Genomic DNA, 18,349 nt, shown 5'->3' with positions numbered 1-18,349 from the left:
GAGAAATTTGAGAAGTCTGTGTTAGAGGTTCTTGAACACGCTTTTAGATAGTTTATGGGGTATATGATAGTTAGGAATTTCAGGTGTCTGAAACTAGTTTGGAGTCTAGTGATCTTCGAGAAAGGGAATCCATGGCTAAGGGCACCAAATTTCCAGAGTGGATTGAGGGGAGGGACCGGAGTACTACATGCTCACGTGGGGGGAAGTTGAGGAGAAGGGGGTATGGTCAGATGAAGGAAGGAAGGAAGGAAGGGATGGAGCAAATCATGGGGTGACTGGAGGAAAGTTCCATGACTCCGTTCTACAAAAGCAGCCCATTAAACAGCAGAATCATGACCGAAGATGTACGGAGAGAAGAAGGTACTCTTTCTGTTTTGGGCTTCCCAGCATTATATGCATCCAATTACTAGGTGGAAATCAGCAAATCCTGAAGAAAGGGCCCAACTGTGAATATAAGAAAGGGAAGTTGGAATACATTAGGGCAAACTAGATTATGCAATTAGGAAGATAGAATCCGGATTAGAGGGATAGAGGGATGAGGTGAACAGTGGCCTAGGATGAGCGGCTGAGAGGTGAGTAGAGATGCACTTGGAAATTCGATAGACTGAGCCAGTCTGGGAAGCCAAACAGAATTAGTAAACAGCCTCTTTCTAAGATGGCTGCCACCCTGGTAACACTTAGAAGCTATAGAACATGATAGTCTTTTTTTCATGTCCTTATGAAGGACATGATGAGTCCTATGTTGATATCTAGATTCAGAGAGTCTTAGAGGCGCCACCATTTTAGATTGGACAGGCACCTTATACAGGGGGGGGCTCAATACATGATGCAGGGCCTACAAGGCCCACATAGAGCCCCTTAATGCTACAATGCCCCCAAACACAATCAGCACACAAAAGGCCCTTATTATCATGCCTTGAGACAACAGCAAGGGGAAAAAAGAGTTAGTAGTGAATGAAGCCAGGCACCTCCGTGAACAATAATATTTGATGTATGGCACAACATCCTGATGTCTACCATGCTGTCTTGAGTCTTCCTGAACCATCTCTTACTCCAAGAGCTGTTCTTGTTTTAACAAAACCTTGACCATATGCATCTACCTAAAGCTGTAACTAGTATATGAGTGCTGTGTGAGTGCCCTTTTTTTGCAAAGTTACTCTATGAACACCTTTGCTGAAATAAATAAGATTGTGGCATGTTCTAAAGAACTTGTATGTAAATATCTGTGTATGGTAAAATATGCCTTCATAATTTTCAACAATAGTAATAAACTAGATGGTTTTTCAATCAATTAAAAATTGTGTATGCACATTCCTGTATTTTTCATTTAAGTAATTTAAATCTCTTTACATCCAACAGAAAAAAATCCTTGATTGTACAAAATGTTTAAGAATAATGAAGATAATACTGTAAATCTGCAAAAGCAAAGTCTGAAATATTGAGTTCCAGTATTAGGGAAAACATAAGTGCTGACAGAGAGAGCGGTACCTGAACATAAACTGACAGATCTTGGAAGTACCGTGAAGGGAAATTCGGTGGTTCTACAAGTATCAGCTGTGCACCTCTGTGCCTCAGGATGAAGAAATGACCTCTAGAAAATTAAGGAAACACTGATCAAACACTTCTTGTGTAAACATGTCCAATACCGGCTCTGATCATGAGGTGGTTTCAGCAGTACTCTGCTTCCTAAAGTGATATCAGACTACCATTCAGGGCTAGAGGTGTGTATTGTAAACTCCCTCAGGCCATTCCACAGCAACCAGCAAAAAGCACAGTTAACTGAAAGTTAAAGGAAATGGGGGTTCTGCTATATACTACACAGAGTATATTTACCAAGCCTAAAACTGCATCAGATAACACACACAGGGAAAAAGGCATACAAATGTAGCTTTAGTCAATGATCATGCCTAAAAAACAGCAGCGAACACACACAGGGGAAAAACCATATCATTGCAGTGAATGTGGAAGTAGTTTTACGGAATCATCTAAACTCATGAGTCATCAGCGAACACACACTGGAGTAAAACCATTCAAGTGCAATGAATGTGGGAAGAGATTTATATATTTATCCCACCTAAAACGGCATCAGAGGACACACACTGGAGAAAAACCATATCCTTGCAGTGAATGTCTGAAGAGCTTTAGTCGATTATCACACCAAAAACGGCATCAGAGAACACACACTGGAGAAAAACCATATCATTGCAGTGAATGTCTGAAGAACTTTAGTCGATTATCTGTCCTAAAACAGCATCAGAGAACACACACTGGAGAAAAACCATATAATTGCAGTGAATGTGGAAGTAGTTTCAGTTCCTCTTCAGGATTTAGGTTTCATCAGCAAACACACACAGGGGAAAAACCATATAATTGCAGTGAATGTGTGAAGAGCTTTCCTAAATTATGGTACCTAACACAGCATCAGAAAACACACACTGGGGAAAAACCATTCCAGTGCAATGAATGTGGGAAGAGATTTTTTCGCTTATCAGTCCTACATATACATCAGCGAACACACACTGGGGAAAAACCATACCATTGTAGTGAATGTGGGAAGCACTTTAGTCAATTATCATACCTAAAACTCCATCAGAGAACACACACAGGGGAAAAACCATACCACTGCAGTGAATGTGGAAGTAGTTTTAGATCTTCTTCAGGATTAAAGTATCATCAACAAACACACACAGGGGAAAAACCATATCATTGCAGTGAATGTCTGAAGAGTTTTTATGAATTGTCGCACCTAAAGCGGCATCAGAAAACACACACTGGGGAAAAACCATTCAAGTGCAATGAATGTGGGAAGAGATTTTGTCGCTTATCAGTCCTACATATACATCAGCGAACACACACTGGGGAAAAACCATATCATTGCAGTGAATGTGGAAGTAGTTTTAGTTACTCTTCAACATTAATTATTCATCAACGAACACACACTGGAGAAAAACCATACCATTGCAGTGAATGTGGAAGTAGTTTTAGTGAATCTTCAAAATTAAGGAGTCATCAGCGAACACACACTGGAGAAAAACCATACCATTGCAGTGAATGTGGGAAGAGATTTTTTCGCTTATCAGTCCTACATATACATCAGCGAGCACACACTGGGGAAAAACCATACCATTGCAGTGAATGTGGGAAGCACTTTAGTCAATTATCATACCTAAAACTCAATTAGAGAACACACACAGGGGAAAAACCATACCACTGCAGTGAATGTGGGAAGAGATTTTGTCACTTATCAAACCTAAAACAGCATCAGAAAACGCACACTGGGGAAAAACCATTCCAGTGCAATGAATGTGGGAAGAGATTTTGTGATTTATCAAACCTAAAACGGCATCAGCGAGCACACACTGGGGAAAAACTTTAGTATGGCCCCTACGGCCACGCTATTCTTTGCTAAAGTTAGCCTCAGTTAGCAACTATTTTAACTGTGTGTCTTTTTATTTTTGCACACAACACTCTGTATCTTCTTGTGCAAGACGCTTTTCTGCCCACATGAGCTCATATTGTTATAGTTTGCTCTCAGCATACAAGGTCGAAAATCAAGCCACTGTGCTTTCCATTTCTGGTCAGTCCGTACTACCTAGACATAATATTAGGCACTTCTTGGATTGAGAAATGCTTGCATTATACTAACACGCAGCAGCTTCCTCAAGACAGACAGAAGATTTCCTTCTACGAACTAGAGCCTTGCTGAGCCTATGATGTAACCTTACTCCTACATTCTGTGGTGAGGGTTTCCCCAGAATTGGCCCAGAGATCTTCTTTTATATAATATACATATTCCTACCCGGGGAGGGTGGTCTAGGCGCTATAGCCGTAATATCCACTGGTCAATCAGAATGATTTCCCCCTTCTTATTTTATGGTATTGTAACTTTGATCATTGTTTTTATCTTATGTATTATTCTGCTGGTGATAGCTCATTTACTGCATTATTGAACAACGCACAGTTTGTTAGTTGAACAATAAACATTTTTAACTTTACATAGACTCTGCATTATTTGGTGTGGACAAGCAGGGGTGAGTGAGCAAAAGGGTGTGCAATACATTGCTACCGCGACTGAGAGGTCGGGAGGTCCGTGTTCTGGCTTTGTCTAAGCATTAGGTATCTTCGGAAGGTCTGCTGAGCTAATGAGACACTATAGCTAGTCGGTCTAGGGATTGTGGGTTCTTAGGTGTAAGTGCGGTACAACCAATCTTGCACTAAAGGCCTATTTTCTTGTGCATAGTTCTGTATGTGCAGGGTCTCCACAACAAAACCATTCAAGTGCAGTGACTGTGGAAGTAGTTTTAGTTCCTCTTTAGGATTAATGTATCATCAACAAACACACACAGGGGAAAAACCATTCCAGTGCAATGAATGTGGAAGTAGTTTTAGTGACTCATCAACATTAAAGGTTCATCAACGAAAACACACTGGAGAAAAACCATATCATTGCAGTGAATGTGGAAGTAGTTTTATGGAATCATCTAAACTCATGAGTCATCAGCGAAGGCACACTAGAGTAAAACCATACCATTGCAGGGAATGTGGAAGTTGTTTTAGTTCCTCTTCAGGATTAATGTATCATCAACAAACAGACACAGGGGCAAAACCATTCCAGTGCAATGAATGTGGGAAGAGATTTTGCCGCTTATCAGTCCTACATGGACATCAGCGAACACACACTGGAGAAAACCATTTCAGTGCAATGAATGTGGGAAGAGATTTTGCCGCTTATCAGTCCTACATGGACATCAGCAAACACACACTGGAGAAAAACCATACCATTGCAGGGAATGTGGAAGTAGCTTACGTGATTCTTCAATATTAATGATTCATCAGCGAAGACATACAGGAGAAAATACATATTGGCAGTGAACGTGCAAAAAGCTTTTGTCGATCTTCAAACCTAAAAATAAATCAGCGAGCACTCCACCATCACCATCAATGAAAGTGTCTATTCTCTGCTATTGTTTATTTCCGTACAGCTAGGAAAAACCTGAAATATCAGGAAACCCATTGGGAGACTAGCACAATGTGAACTAAAAGTAAAGAAACATTGTTGGTTTTTATTCTGTGAGAGTTTTAACTAAAGAAATCCGAGCACACCTGACCATGCTACCTGTAAAATCAACACCATGAACAATGCTTGGACTAACAAGGGTATTTTCAGCTAATTTTATAGATTAGTACTAAAACATATAAACCCAACACACTCAAAACAATTTAACAAGCACAAACTGAAGATTCTTCAGAGCTGACTGTGGTTTTGGTCATTTTATGCATCATTGGTTCTGTGACAGCGGCCAGAGCACTGTTTAGAAAAGGAGATGTGAAAGCAGGAGAATGTGAGCTGCAGCTCTCTGGGTTAACCCTTGTAGTGCTGACATTTACCTCTGAAGCAGGAGAATGTGAGCTGCAGCTCTCTGGGTTAACCCTTGCAGTGCATGACGTTTCCCTCAGAAGCTCTGATGTAGAACAAATGAGGAGACGAAATTCTTCAGCCATGAAAATTATGATTACGTTTTAACTGTGAAACTATGTGACAACAATTGAATTGATGTTACTCTTTTGGTCTGTCCTTATGATGTAGCAACTGTTATACAATTATGTTAAAAATTAGACAGTGCATCTATATAGAAATAGGCACTGGATGAATGTGGAAGTATGCCTGTATATCTTCAGTAGGGACCATGTACCAACTATGTGCTGAATATTGATCATCTCCTTCGCAATTGCATTGCAAATGCTTTTTTGATAAACGGTTGGTGCAAATAAACATATATTTTTGATAACTCATTATACTTGGTTGTTCACAATTTGTCTTTTCCTAATTCAAAGGTCCACTTTGTTATTAAATTTCCTAAATGGTTTTTTCACACCTTAAGAACAAATGATGATCATAGTCCGAATTTCCGTCTACGAGCCGTACTCGTCAGCACATAACACAACCTCGCATTTCATTCGCGACAAAAAAGTTAAAATCTCAAAGAAACCTGGTCCTACGCTTGGCTACGAAAAACCCAGGCAACAACTCGTCTCTGGACAGGTCGGGTAGGATCTCCTTTTATGCCGATGATATTCTCCTGTACCTGGCCAACCCTCGATCCTCAATTCACAGGTTATTGCATAATCTTGCCCTCTTTCGTCAGTACTCGGGTTATATAATTAACTGGGACAAGTCATTGATTTATGTCCTCAGTGGAGAGCCCCCAAGTCTTCGCCCGGGCAGCAGCACCGATATAATCATGGGCGGTTTCCGCTATCTGGGCATTTATGTCACGAGGAACGAAGATGTTTTCTATCAGAAGAATCTCCTGCCTCCCCTGCATTGCCTCCAGGCTGACGTGCAGCACTGGAAGACACTGTCCCTTACTCTATTGGATAGAGCTGCCTTTTTTTAAATGAATTACAACAAGGGGTGGTCATCACCACCCCCTTTTCTGTATCGTTTTTGGCCACTATAGGTGTGGCAGGGTATACTCAGACATGAGTCCCTTTCTCACTGCTCCATCAGGATTCAAGCAAGCCGGGCCGAAGAGGCTGAAATGCCAGAAACCGGTCCCCGGTAGCTTGTCTCCTTTCTGGTGAAGAATTGGCTTGGTAGTTTGGTCTGCCCTGTTCCCATGATGCACTGGGCCAAGGACAGACTAATTTGCATATAGCCAGGTTCTGAGCTGGGATGGGGCAGTGAGATAAATAACGGTGATGGATCAAGCCCTGATCTTTGGACTGGGTAAGAGTGGTCTGCTTAATTCAGACACTCTGTTCATCACCACCCCCTTTTCTGTATCCTTTTTAAAATGAAAGCACTCCCCTGTTTCCTTAATGCCCTGCAGAACACGCCATATCCCGTCCCTGCCCACTACTTCCAGATGGTTGATTCTGAGGTCGACTCGCTACTATGGAATGGCAGCACGCCCGAAGTGCCCTGACCAAACTTACACAAAGTTGGTATGATGGGGTATTGCTCTCCCGGCGATTAAAGCATATTACTGGGCCTCACAATTAATGGTCCTCAATCACTGGGCCCACCGTCCTCTTATGGATCCAGCATACAGGATGGACAGGCTTAATATATCTGCGGGCAAATTCCCTACGAGCATTGAATGGAGGGCTCGGACATCTACCCAACATATACTCCGACCTCTACCACAGTTTCGACCTGGCATGCGGCAACCGTCACGCTGGGTTGGAAGGGGAAAATTACGCAGGTTACTTAATTGCTGGAATCGTGCCAATTGGGTATGCTCTCGGGTTATCCAGGGTTTGAAAAGTGGGATTTGACTGGTCTGTCCACGGTTGGGTACCTGTGAGCAAAAGGTGCGGTGGTTCCACTCGGCGAGCTACAATTAAAATACCAACTGCTTGAGAGGGAAACGTTTTGTTATCATCAGGCATGTAGTGCATTGTGTAAGGCAATTCCCAAGGGCTCCGATCTACCCGTCTCCTCGCCTCTGGAAGATAGGCTTCTAGACGATTATCTCCCGGATAAGGCCATCGCCCTGACCTACCGTAAAATACTTAATAATTCACCAGAGACTCTCAACAAACTACGCACAAAATGGTGCGATGAAGTGGGAGACTTATGTGACGAAGATTGGAGGGAGGCCCTGGCTTCTCCCCGGGAGGTGGCTGTCTGTTCCCGCTTCAAGCTCATACAGCTTAAAATACTTCACAGGGCCTATTACTGCGCGGTACTTGTTAAAATGGGTCTCTCTGATTCCCAACTCTGTCCCCGAGGCTGCGGTTCCACGGGCACCATCTAACACCAGTGGTGGGACTGGCCTGTTCTTCAACAGTACTGGAGTGCGATTTTGTTCACCATGTCCCAAATATGCCATAAACCTATAGAAACCTCTCTTTGACTTTGTCTCCTAAACATTTGGGACGCCACTGACCTCTCTCGAACTGAACAAAAATGGGTTTCGCTGGGCTCTATAATAGCAAAACTCAACATAGCCAGAACAATTCCTCCAATGGTGCCCCAAAACAGGGACTGGGCAGCCGACATTGACTGGTGCATGCAGGCTGAAAGAGTGGTATAAGAGAGCAGGGGATGCCCAGGTAAATGGACAAAAATATGGGGCCCCGGGAACGAAAGCAGGTCTTCTGCGCACTCCCTTTGGTGATGGTTCCCCATTTAATATTGATAACAAGACACTTTAAGGTTTAATACTAGTATGTGACCGAAATATTATCAGTGACGCTTCTTTCTATTATTGATTATAGGTACCTTGTGTTTATTTAATGTGATTCGACTATCTTGACAACTGCTCTCTTTTTATGTTTTTGTATTCTTTTCATATTGTTTTTCGTTGTTTCTCTCAATAAAAAAGATTTATCAAAAACATAATGATGAAGGTCGTAGAGGTGCAGCCCTGTGCACGCAGCTTTATTTCAGAAGAGTGCAGGATCAATAAGGAAGCAGCAGCTGTGTGATAGCCAGGCCGAGCACACTTCAGGAGAGTGCAGGATCAGTAATGAAGGTCGCAGAACTGCTGCTGTGTGATAGCCAAGCCGAGCACATTTCAGAAGAGTGCAGGATCAATAATGAAGGTCACAGAGCTGCAGCTTTGAGATAGCCAGGCCGAGCACACTTCAGAAGAGAGCAGGATCAATAATGAAGGTCACAGTGCTGCAGCTGTGTGACAGACATACCGAGTACTTCACCCCCGAAGAGTGCAGGATCAATAATAAAGGTACAGAGCTGCAGCTGTGTGATAGCCAGGCCCAGCACAAGGCTTCACTTCAGAAGAGTGCAGGATCAATAATGAAGGTCACAGAGCTGCAGCTGTGTGATAGCCAGACCGAGTACTTCACTACAGAAGAGTGCAGGATCAGTGATGAAGGTCTCAGAGCTGCAGCTGTGTGATAGCCAGGCCGAGCACACTTCAGAAGAGTGCAGGATCAATAATGAAGGTCACAGAGCTGCAGCTGTGTGATAGCCAGACCGAGTACTTCACTACAGAAGAGTGCAGGATCAGTGATGAAGGTCTCAGAGCTGCAGCTTTTTGATAGCCCGGACGAGCACACTTCAGAAGAGTGCAGGATCAATAATGAAGGTCACAGAGCTGCAGCTGTGTGATAGCCAGGCCGAGCACACTTCAGAAGAGTGCAGGATCAATAATGATGGTCACAGAGCTGCAGCTGTGTGATAGCCAGGCCAAGCACACTTCAGAAGAGTGCAGGATCAATAATGAAGGTCACAGAGCTGCAGCTGTGTGATAGCCAGACGAGTACTTCACTACAGAAGAGTGCAGGATCACTGATGAAGGTCTCAGAGCTGCAGCTGTGTGATAGCCAGGCCGAGCACAAGGCTCCACTTCAGAAGAGAGCAGGATCAATAATGAAGGTCACAGAGCTGCTGCAGCTGTGTGATAGCCAGGCAGACTTCTGTTCACCATAGATGAATTATTAACGAAGTCTTCGACCCACATGCTGTGTGATTGCCGGGCTGAGCACAGGGCTTCTCTGCAGAAGAGTGACGGATCATTAACAAGTCACAGAGCCTCCCAATGTCTGATAGCAAGGCCGAGCACAAAGTGAACAAAATCACCATTGTACATTCGTGGGAGACAGTTGTAGATGGCAGATGGCTGATGGAGCTGCATTTTGAAATGATTGTTCTAAAAGGAAATTAAAAGAAGCATTGGCATAGCCAATAGATCTCGCCCTTGGGACCTTATAAGTGTTTAGCCATGCAACAGTTGATGTTGTTGCACCAAGGATATTGTGCTGCATAACTAAATACTTATAAGGTCTCAAAGGTGAGACCTATTGGCTATGCGATTGGATGCAATTAATTGATTACTGAAACCCACGGATTAATAAGTATTATAAACATCCATTTTACATAAATGCACATCCTGGATAAACAGAAATGCGGCAGCGAACATGATATGTCAGTGCTATGCTTGCCAGAGGCTGGAGTTTGGGTGTGCTGGGGTCCATGCACAGCTTCGTGGTATGGACACATTGCATCTGACATTATCTGTTTACTTGCGTTTACAATAGTTGTTCTTCAGAGAGCCAGCCTGCCTTCAGGCTTCTGTCATGCCTACATAGTCAAATTTTTCATTCAAGGCCAAACTCCCCTCATAAAGCACAGCACACTTCAACAAGTACGTTTTTAGAAGAGGAAATCACAAAATCCCACGTGTGTAATGAGTTCTGGAAATCTAAAATGTTGCTAGCAATTGTTCCCCCTTGACAAAAAATAAAGAAAAAGAATGCTAAAATCCATCACCCACATTAAAGATAATAGCAAGGCTGCGTTGCTGGTAGTGATATTTTAAAGACACTATGGCCAACCAGCGTCTTTCCGGTTCCTACTTATAGAAAGTCGATTTATTTCAAGAAACACTTCCAAGCTGTGTTTCTCGGAAGCATTGCTAAGTGGTGCTATTCGTTTAGAGTATTTTCAAGCTGTGAACATGCCCCAGACATGAAGGGAGAGGGAGCAAGTGTGAACTGGAGGAGGCACAAGAAAGGGGGGTGGAGAGAGAGGGAAGGGATTGCAATAGAGGAGAAGGGAAGTGGAAGACAGGATGAGAGGGAGAGTGTGGATGAGTGACATCTGGGCACACACCTAGCGCCTCGAAGCCAGCAGCAGCGCAGTGCTTAGTGATGGCTGCACTCCCACGAGTGCTCAGCTGATACAGTGTGATGTACGTGTGCTGCCTCTAGGCACTATATCTAGTGAGTGTTGCAGCTTCCATTGCACACCGTGGTACTTAGGCTTTGTGCAGCGCCGAGAGAGCAGCTGTTATTACTGCAAGGCGATGTCCAAACCTCAGTGGGGTCTGTGAGAGGGTGCCACAAAGACTGCCTTCCATGCACTGTACAACTGTAACCAATGCCAGCATAGTGCGCTCTGCTGCAGCCTTTGTGCACGTGAACACGCATGACCTCCACTGACCCTCTTCACAGGTCGCCCGCTGTTCTTTAACTCCAAAGAGAGCGTAGATACATGCTCACACACAGCAAGAGTTAGAAAGAGCGCACCGACTCGGCCCTCGCAGCGCTACAGGCTGGCAGCCTGATTCCGAGTTTGCTGGAGGCGGGTAATGCGCCAAGCAGCAGTGACTGGGCCTCTGGGCGCTATACATAGAGCAGACAGGACGTCCGCTGCCGTTTGGCAGACGCCCAGGTCCCTACTTTCTGCAGTCTCCGCCTAGAAGACAGACCGGCGATTTCTAAAGTTTATACCAGAGAGGAAAGGGGAACAGCCTGACGCTCAGTGTTCTGCTGAATCCAGAGAGACATGAAAAAACGGAGAAGAGAACATTGAAGTGGCAGGGAGAGATTTACACAAGGAGAACTAGGAAGAGGAAGAATAAATGGTAGATGGAACAAGCAATAGCCGTGTGGCCGTGAAAGTGACACGGCCGTGCGGCGTGAAAGGGAAATGAAGAGCTGACCAGGAGGGAGAGAGAGGGGGTAGGCAGCAGCGCGGCGCAAAAGTGAAAGGGAAATGAACAGCTGACAAAGAGGGAGTGGGATGGGGAGGGGTTAGTAGGCCGCACGAAAGTGAAAGGGAAATGAAGAGCTGACGAGGAGGGGGGGAATCACGCACGCACTGTAAGGCTTAATAAGCCATTACAGAAAGCCACATGGCAGCTGTGCACGTCGCACGCGCTTGTGCGTGTGACAGCAAGCTGGTGGCTGGCAAAAGTAGCACTTTTAAAAGCCAGCTTCTAAATGTCTCGCTGACAGCGCATGTGCGCTGGATCAGCGAGACCTAAAAAGAGATTGATTGCACCATACTATTATATAGTTGGAATTAATCATGACACTATAGAATGTACATAATAATTACTAGATTTTAAATGGTAACAACATTGTATGTTTTTGGATATGTAATAAAACAAAAACTAATTTGGATTTATAGTATTTGACTGCTGTAAAGAATGAGATTGCTCCCCTACACTATCAAGATACTTTGTGCTGTCTGCAGGGAGTCTACAGAAGACACTCAAATGATGGAGGGAATGCAGAACAAATCAAACATTCATCCACAGTCAGGAGATCTGATTCAAATGTATTTATTTTATTTATTTATTTATTTATTTATTTATTTGAACCTATAATGTGCAACAGCTACCCGCAATGGGTTTCCCGGCGCCAGGGATAGACAAAAGTAGAAAGAGAAGACACAACAACAGTACAATGAACCAGCTAGAGCGACAGGACAGATCTATTGGAAGAGCAAATCCATTGTTCCTTTGCTCATCATGCCATCCCAGTTTAGATCCAGCCATATGCAAATCTGTCTTGACCCTGCTCCTCATTGGGAACTGTCCAACCCGAACTGCCTAACCAGGTCCTCCCTGGACCAGAAACGAGCAACCTGAGAACGGTTTCAGCGTATCCCCACTCATCAGCCAGGTCAGGTTCAATTCGGTGGCCCAGTGAGCCCGGGACTCATGTCTGACCAAACCACTTACGCAAGAATGCTAAAGACACACAAATGATGGACGGAATGAGGAACAAATCAAACATTCACCCCCCTGTCAAGAGATCTGGGTTCAATCCATCCTTCTTTAGCTCACCATGCTATCCAAGATTAGACCCAGCCATATGCATAGTAGACTTGACCCTGCTCCTCATGGGAACAGTCCATCTCGAACTGCCAAGCAAGGTCGGTCCTCCCTAGACTAGAAATAAACATTCTAGGACCAGTTTTGGGGTAACACCCCCCATCAGCGAGGCTAGGTTGGAACAGTGGCACAGTGAGCCCGGGAGCCAAATCTGGGCATACCCGGCGCACCTAGAGCGAGAAAGCAAAAGACACACAAATGCTGGATGGAATGAGGAACAAATCAAACATTGACCCCAGTCAAGAGATATGGCTTTAATCCATTGTTCTTTTGCTCACTATGCCACCCCAATTTAGAGCCAGCCATATGCAAATCAGTCTTGACCCTGCTCCTCATTGGAAGCAATCCAGCCCTAGCTGCCAAGGCAAGTCCTCCCTGGACTAGAAACAAGCATCCTAAGATCAGTTTCGAGGTATCACTCCTCATCAGCCAGGCTAGCTTGAATACTGTGGCACAGTGAGCCTAAGACCAATATCTGTGCATAGCCGGCAGAATTACGGCGAGTCTGGCACACATGGTAGTTGAAGAAGGGGGTTCAACTTGACAGTGTGTCCCTGGACAGACAATGTTTCTTTATTAGAGATGGTACTAGCTCTCCTGTGTTGCTGGAAAGAGAAGTGATACTGGTAATTCAGAGATCAGTACTACACTACATTTAATTCAGTCATTGTTACCCAACCAATGCATTATTTTTTAGGAACGCTAAAAATATGCCTTTCGGCTTGCACTCCCTTTGTTAATAATCCATATAAATACTACAAATTGTTCAGTACTTGAATGTATTTTGCTACAAGAGGGATGTAAACATACATTTGTCATATTCAAAAAATAACTTTGTTTAAAGGTTCTTATTTAGTGCAGCTTTATATACTGGGTGTTCGATCCAACAGTATCTGTGATGGATGTGGAATGAAGGAGCCGAGTACAATAAGTTTCTCTGAAAGCTATGAGCACCTTGAAAGGGAGAACAGTTATAAAGCTACAGTTATTTAAGGATTGGGTTTCATATCTACAATGTTGGTCTACCCATGTCCCAGACTAACCGGGCATTTTAAACTTTTTTCATAGTAGGTAAGGCTGTTTTTGTAAGCCCTTGTGAGAGCATACAGTGCTAAAAGTCTAGCAAAAGCAATCTATGGCACCCTCCACTGGTGTTTCTGAGTCGGACCTGCTTGAGCTTCTGTTGTATAGAAAGTTCTGTGGGTTGCTCTAGGGGATAATAATTCCATAGTAGTATGGGAGCTTAACTTTAAATGTTTATTGACTAGAAAGGAACTGAAAGCCCTCCTGCACTGGGCCAAGATATGGGTATGTAAGTAGTCCATACTGAAGTATGTTTTTGTTATTGACGAGATCTGCTGAAATTTTAAGGAGAAAGTTCACGGAATCATTTTGATGATCTTGTTGTCACTGAGTGTAGGTGATTAGAACATGGATCACTGACATCTCACTGTTTATTCGGCTCAAATATGTGTATGGAATTGTGTTAAAACCTCCTCATTTCGTGTGCATTTTCACACCAATACTTCTGAAGTCAGGGGACCATATCAATAAATGAATACAGTTGAATATGATTACTAGAGTGAGGCTGAGTCATTTGGTAATTTTAGAGAGCCAAAACATTTGCCATCAAGAATTGGGAAATTAAAATGATTATTTTTGTTTTTTGAATGGGTAAACCATTTCTCTTTAAAACAGATGCTAGCCGATATGCCTATAAAGCTGTTTTGATATACAGCCGAGCACACAAGGTCAATGTCTGGAAGCCTAGGACGAGGTCACTTTCAGAACTTGGAAATGAAACATTTAGTTGGTGTTAAATGCTAGAAAGAGTATTGCCCATCCATGGAGCCAGAGGTACGTCCACCATGGCACTTTTGATATGGAAGGCTTTGTGAACCAATGACATTCAAGTAAAGAAATACGACTTCCTGTCGACTTGGCTGCCTGTCCTGTATGACATGGTGGGTGTTCATAGAGAACTGGCTTCTCAAGCTAGGCGGAGGGCACTGAGGATGTTACAACTAATTTAAGAGATATTTTGCTTGATAAACAAGACATCTGTCCCTAGCTTTCATTGCAGGGTACAGAATAAGGAGGTCGCCAATTCCTGAAACACCTAGTAGCTGACATCGAGGCGACAGATACAATTATAACAGAGCAGCAAATATACAGAGCAGCAGATATGGCTTTTTGATACATATGGCCCTTAGTCTCTTGCCCGGAGAGCTAAATATGCTTCCAAATATAAGGGAGTTTCTTTTAGAAGAGTTGCCCCTTCCACCAATATTTAGGTGGAACCCTTCAGATCTCCAAGCTGTGGCGTGTTCACCGTGCAAATCAGCAGTCTGAACACGTGTTCACTAAGGAGGATCACAGATCTTGAATTAAAGACATTTGAAAATATAAAGTCAAGCATCCTCATTGTGATATTTAATGTAACTTTATGGATTTACTTTTTAACGTGTGCAGAGGATTTGTATATATAGCAAGCAACAGTGATGGTTCATCTCCCACACAGGACACATAAGCATTTGGCTCTCAGTGTGCTGGGAAGAATTCAACCTTTTTCCAAAACAACCAAAATTGCTTCTATACTATTACTGAGCACCATGGCTTTTAGACGCACTCAATTGTTCAAGCTTTATATGTGAACATATTTTAAAGGACTTATAAAGATGTTTAAAGGACTTATAGAGCTTTTTACACATTTTTCTTTTTATAAACTTTAGAAATGTTTAATCTGAACCTTTTAGAAATGTTTTTATGATTGATTAGAAGGACATTCCCTAGTTTTTAGTATATCGTCATGTCAGATGAGGAGTCTGTGTTATGATTTGTAATGTACCCCAATATAGGCCTGGGCTGTCACCTGACCTTTCACCTACATTTTCCCTGCCATTGTACTACAAAACGGGTTTTGGTATTGAACGTTTACCTAGTTAGGTGCTGCATAAATGTCGTGTTGTTTTCCTTGAAATCTAGCCTCATTTATTATGCATGATGATTCTCAGAATCACATCAGGATTACCATCTTTTGCATAATAACTATGTATAAGGGTCATCCCTTTCGTCATCCTTGGCCGACATGACACAGCAAGGTAGAACCCCTGAGGGCATCTTTTGGGTATATGAACACCATATCTTTGCTGGAGCGGGCAGAGGAGAAAGACTTCCATGCTGATACCCTGACGCGAGACACTGAGGTACCTGCACGCAGACACTCCAGCACGCAGTGGTCTGACATCCCTCGCGTGGTGTCCATCTCGGGACCAAGACGGGATCCTTCATTCTCTCACACCAGGCAATAGGGTTGGTTTTATCTTAGGGGGGTTCTTGGCTGTACACATACATACATGCTTGGTTAATTTAGGTACATCTAGTTAGCCTCTGCATCGTAGGAGTACGCATTATTATTGTTATGTATTTATGAGCTTGCATATTGTAGGAGAGTAGGGTCTGCTTCCTATGGTCACCCTACTTTTTGCTGTGATTTTCTGGTTTTTCGACTTTAATGTGGCTGTGGGCCCACTAATCAGACCCACAGTCCAGCTGGTCTCTCTAAATTGATACCATGCACTTTAGGTGCATACCAGATAGGTTACTGGGTAACCCGTGTGAGCTCCTGTATAGTGTACCATAGGTACCCAGGGCATAGGTGCACCCTAGGCCTACCAGGGGCTGCAGCATGTATTGTGCAACCCCTGGTTTGCCTTCCAAACTGACACCACAGGTCTGTTCACACTGCCTGGTTAAGGTGGTGTAATCACCCCTTACTTAGATATAGTATACCTATATCTACCTTTACATATAGACACATATACACCTATAAGCCACTCCTATGGTAGGCCTCGACAATCTTGGAGGCAGAGTGCTTGGTTTTATGTGAGAGGGTGCTCTGGCATGAGCTGAGCCCCTCTGCAGCTTTCAGAACCATCTCCTTATAGCTGTTCTAAGATATAGCCATACCATATACTCTTAAGTGCAATATAATCCTCGCGGTTAATTATAACTTTGGTTTGGTTTTATCAAAACATGTCGTGTAATGTGTCAAACACCCTTCTAGAGGGAAAAGACATGTAGTTACTGGTTTACCCGGTTAAAGTTAAACTGAGCCCTGTCATCACAAAATGGATGCTGCTGCCACAGACACGAGTCTGACCTCCTGTTGCTGGATGAAACCCCGGCAGGGGAGGCCTGGACAATAGGTTTCCTGTACAGGGAGGTGCTGGCACCTCCCCAGACAGGGGTTTTGTGTATTGGGGCAGGGAGGGCTGCATTCAGTGAATACATCTAGACACTGCCTGGGGCACACAAGGTGCTCCATGCATAGCCCGGTTCAAACCAGTTGCTGGGGCACTCCAGCCCCAGCTCTGGCATGAAACTGGACCACCCATAGGAGGGACCTAGTCAGGTAATCCAACCCCCTTTCTTAGTATAAGTATAGGAGCTGTGTCCCCAGGACTTTAGATTATCCTGGACGAATCTTTGAAAGACATATCTTGGACCTTCGACATTTCATTCTGACTGGAAGATGGAAGACATCTCTCATGTGGTCAAGGAGTGACCACCCTGTGCAAACAGACACCAACAGCAACTTCGCCGGTCTGCCGTATCAAGGCTCCCATTGGAACCCGAACTCTGCTGACTTATCTGACCCGACCCACATCCACAGCAAAGCTGAGACATGTGGCGGACACGAGAGACGTGGGACCAGACATCTTGGACATCCTGCATTTTGCTACCTGCGCTCCTCTCCTGAAGCCTCAGTAAGTTGTGCATTGGGGTACGAGAAGCCCCAGCCCCAAGCACCATTTGCACCGAAGCCCAGGCCCTCACACTCTGTGAGTGTCCCGTGGGCCCCGCTCTTGCATTTGAGCTTGACGTGTCTTCCCGGTTCCTTGCCCGTTGGCTTGTGAGCCCCCTGAAGACCTTCCTTTGAATTTTACTTGCTTTCCTGGTTGCTCCAGGCTTGCTTCAGCTTCCCTGAAAAGGAGAAGCGCCACAGACCTTGCAGGTCTGCAACAGAGCAAATCTCATCACCCTGCATGGGTTGTGGCTGCCAAGGCTTGTTGGGTCCAGTCCGGATACCGACACCGCAGTCATCTAGATCCATTGTGGGCCAGCTCTAATCCAGCTCCTGGTCATCGTTGATGCCTCCTGGACCTCGTGGCTGAAAAGACAAACTCACCTTCTTCACCTTAAAGCACCCGACATCGCCTGGTTCCTTCCTGGTTCCTTCCTGGTCACTGGCTAGTGACCCAGACTCTGTCCCCTCTGCTTTCAGGTTCTTCACATCTCTGATCCACCCTTGGATCCACCCAGACACTTTTCCTCTGGTCGCCTGCAGCACTTCCTTGCAGCTCTCCATAGAAAACGACGACGAAACCCGACACGAAAAGACACCTATGCACCCGGCTTCCCTGGGTTAGGTAACACGACTACTCCGGTGCTCCTGTGGGTCTTGACTCTCGAAGTGTCCTAGTTTAAAAGGGTTCTATCCGGAAGTGTCCTTAAATTGTAACTTTGTAACTTTTGCAATCTCCATAGAAAGTCAATGGGAACCCGCATCTGTGTTTAGACACTGCACGCGTCTCCCGTGGGCTTTCTACTTCCTAACCTTTGGTTGTTTAGTGTAGCCCCAATTATTCCACAGGCCCTAGGTCTGCTTTCTAATCCTCTCATGGTACTTATACCACTTTCTTAGTATATGGTTTGTGAGGTCCCTAGGGCATAACGTATACTGTGCAACT

The 18,349-nt window shown here is 44.2% G+C and overlaps 1 pseudogene across 1 annotated transcript in view; it reads left to right on the top strand.

The window, feature by feature from the left end:
* The window catches only part of LOC144752259 (uncharacterized), a 133,803-nt pseudogene that overhangs the window by 50,466 nt on the left and 64,988 nt on the right, over window positions 1-18,349 (top strand). Inside the window, exon 4 of the transcript XR_013594077.1 lies at window positions 1,360-3,320. The product of XR_013594077.1 is annotated as an uncharacterized LOC144752259 (transcript). The remainder of the gene's footprint in view (window positions 1-1,359; window positions 3,321-18,349) is intronic.

The sequence above is a fragment of the Lissotriton helveticus genome, chromosome 1_1, assembly GCF_964261635.1.
Source record: "Lissotriton helveticus chromosome 1_1, aLisHel1.1, whole genome shotgun sequence".
In the NCBI taxonomy this organism is placed as follows: domain Eukaryota; kingdom Metazoa; phylum Chordata; class Amphibia; order Caudata; family Salamandridae; genus Lissotriton; species Lissotriton helveticus.
The sequence above is the reverse complement of the archived record's forward strand: the minus strand, read 5'-3'. Positions and strand labels throughout refer to the sequence as shown.